The 3,050-nt window shown below is 47.8% G+C and overlaps 1 long non-coding RNA gene across 1 annotated transcript; it reads left to right on the top strand.

Annotated features, from left to right (window-relative positions):
* Nucleotides 1-257: 257 nt before the first annotated feature.
* On the top strand, nt 258-904 carry LOC124681921. The gene is made up of 3 exons (XR_006996080.1): nt 258-398; nt 481-612; nt 694-904. It is a non-coding gene; the product is annotated as an uncharacterized LOC124681921 (long non-coding RNA).
* Nucleotides 905-3,050: the final 2,146 nt, after the last annotated feature.

The following is a 3,050-nucleotide window of genomic DNA, read 5'->3' as shown; positions in this document are numbered from 1 at the left end:
CTTTAATCTTATTTTCTTTTATTTATTTGCAGCATCTTTTTGAGGTCAATGAAAATGACCAAGTCCGAGCCAACATTGTGCTTGAAGATTATGCAGTGAAGCGTATTCCGGATATGATGTATTCTGCCCGTATAGATGCTGTCAAAGAGTACTGAAGGAAACAAGGAGAGATCATTGATGACGTGTTGGCACGTCCAAAAATGCTCCATCATGAGCAATACATGGAAGGTAAGGTTTGGTTGTGCAGCGAGGAAGCATGGCCACATTTATGTACTTGGTGGTGTTGTGATGACTATAAAGCCAAACGAGAGAAAGCTCGGCGTGCACGCTTGAGCCCAACTGATGTTGCACAAAATCATGGTGGCTCATGTAAATTCACTGAAACGAAACAACTACTGGTATGAATTGAGAACTTGCATGTGTTTTAAATTGATATTTTCTGTCTTGTCTGGCCAACATCTATTGAAATTTGTGATGTAGAAACACAAATATGGGCCCGAGAAAGCTTCTGACCTCAAGACATACCAAGTGATGAAGTCAGGCATGAAAAACATTGATCTAGCCACTGGAGATAGTGGTCCAATAAGCAGCCAAAAAGTCCACAAACGTCTTGTAGGTGCGGTGTTCAAAATATATACTTCTTATTCATATTCACATTGTAGTATCAATTATCATTCTTTTTCTTGGTCACAGAATGATTATGCAACATCTGCTAGTGCTGAACATCCCGATGATTGGGATCAACGACCTTTTGATCCAGCTATTCTCTATGACATCAATGGTGGCTTGCTTCATGGGAGACTCCCAATGGGAGTTGGTGCTTTGAGTAAAACTAGTGCTAAGTCAGCTGCTAGATCAAACAATATGAAGCCATCCAATTCTAGCTCCTACCGAGCAGTTCTACGTGAAAATCAAGAACTTCGCTAAAGCAAATAATTATGGAGCGTGAAAGTTAAAAAATACGTCGAAGTCAAGATCTTCACCGTCAAATGTTATTGTTAATCTAGATGTATTTTTATGTTCCAGTATTTTTCCAATCCATGTGCATTTCATGTGGAATAATCACTACTTTCTAAATTAGACACTTTGGGAGAAGAGTAATTTAACGCCAACACCGGAGATGCTAGATGAGGTAATCATGACTCTTCTTTGTTGCGGTCAATACTTCAAAATTTGCTTGTAAACAAGTACAACCAGAAAATTGGACAAATCACAAACCTTGTCCTTGCACGGTATGGAGAGACAAATCAGGATAAGATTGAATTCAACGACTGACTCTATATTATCAGTCCATGTTTAAATAACAATATTGCACTTGAAACATGTTGCTATTACTGACATAGAGCTTTCTTGAATTTTAGGATATGCGGCCTCTAGTTTATTATTGATGTGTAGCTAATAGTGAGTGAATGGAAATTGGCCAGACCTTAGAACTTCACTTGACCAGAAAATGAGGGGAAAAGTTTACCACTTACTATCGATGAACCAATATTCTTTTGTTACTGTGCAACTTTCTGACCAAAAAAAGAGATGTGCTAGAGAAAGGTGACATTACTTGTACCTAGCAGTACTAAGAGCATGTCTAACAGGCCCCTTATAACCCGCCCACCCCGTAAAATTCCGGCGAGATACGGGGCAGGCGCGGTTTGGGCCGTCTAGCAGGCCCCGTATTCGGGCTGCCCCGTTTCGGCGGAATACGGGGCCCAGGAAATCGGCCCCTCCGCCCCCTACTTATACCGGGCGCAGGTGCGAGTGAGGGGTTAACCCCTCACTCGCAACCCTAGCTCCGCCGTGCGCCGCCGCCTCCTCCTCTTGCTCCGACGAGCAATTAGTCGCTCCCCCGCGCCGCATTCCACCCGCCACCACCAGCATGGACTCGCGCCGCCGTAGTAGCGCCTCTCCGGCGAGCGGATCGAAGCGATCCCGCTCGCCGGACACCGTGGAGGAAGCCTGGCGGCTCAAGTGCAAGCGCTCCGCCGCGGGGAGCCGCCGTGCGGCGTGCCGGTACGCCGGCGCGCTGTACGTGCCGGATCCGCTCCGGGAGTACGCCGCGGGTGGGCGGTGGTACCGGCAAGACCCCTCCGCTCAAGCCGATGAGCGGCGAAGCCTTCGAGAAGTGGCTCGCCGAGTGGCAGCGCGACCGCGCGGCGAAGGCGGCATGGAGGGCGACCATCGGCAGCACCAGTGGCGGTGGAAGCGGAGGCGGCGAGGAGGAAGAGGAGGCGGCGGAGGAGGACGCGGCCTTCCGGCGTGCGGTGGCCGAATCCGAGGCGGATGCCGCCGAGAAAGCTCGGGCGGAGGCAGAGGAGGAGGCGGCGGCCATCGCCGCCGTGGCGGAATTCCAGGCGAAGGAGGCTGCCGCCAGGGCGGAGGAGGAGGCTGCCGCCAGGGGGCCTTTCGTGCCATTCATCATCCTCGAGTAGCTAGGATCGCAGTAGATCGCTATGTATATGTATGATCCAGTGTATGATCAATGAATGAACTATGGTTTAATTTTCCCGGGGTTTTAATTTTTAAAAATACAGGGCGAAATACGGGGTCTGCTAGACGAAATGGTTCAGCAAGACGCACTTTTGGGATACGGGGCATAGAAATAAGGGGCCTGTTAGACCTGCTCTAAGGTGTTTCATCTTGCAGGTTGCGACTGCTTCATCCCATATGTCCCCTTCGTCTCTTGGGAAATTAGGTGCTCACATGGATAGCCGAGACAATATTGAGAAGGGTGATGTTGAACCCAACCAACAAGAGCATGTAGATGGTGCAAGCACATAAGTACAAGTAGCCAACGGCAAGATCATGCAGGTAGCAATATGATGGTTGGCTCCTGCATTCTACCATGACTAATCATACATGCTGCCTACATGCTACTACCAGGACGTCCTACTTATGAAATTGTGTTGCGGCAGATTATTGGATTGATTTGAATTGATGATTATGGTTACATTTGAATCTGGTATTGAGTGGGTTAATATCCTGTTAATTATGTGTAAGATTCTGATAATGGTTTGTTGTCAAACTGCTAATATAAATTGCAAAAAATATTGGTGGTG

Source organism: Lolium rigidum, unplaced genomic scaffold (genome assembly GCF_022539505.1).
Source record: "Lolium rigidum isolate FL_2022 unplaced genomic scaffold, APGP_CSIRO_Lrig_0.1 contig_60347_1, whole genome shotgun sequence".
Classification (NCBI taxonomy): domain Eukaryota; kingdom Viridiplantae; phylum Streptophyta; class Magnoliopsida; order Poales; family Poaceae; genus Lolium; species Lolium rigidum.
This window is presented reverse-complemented; position numbering and strand designations above follow the sequence as displayed.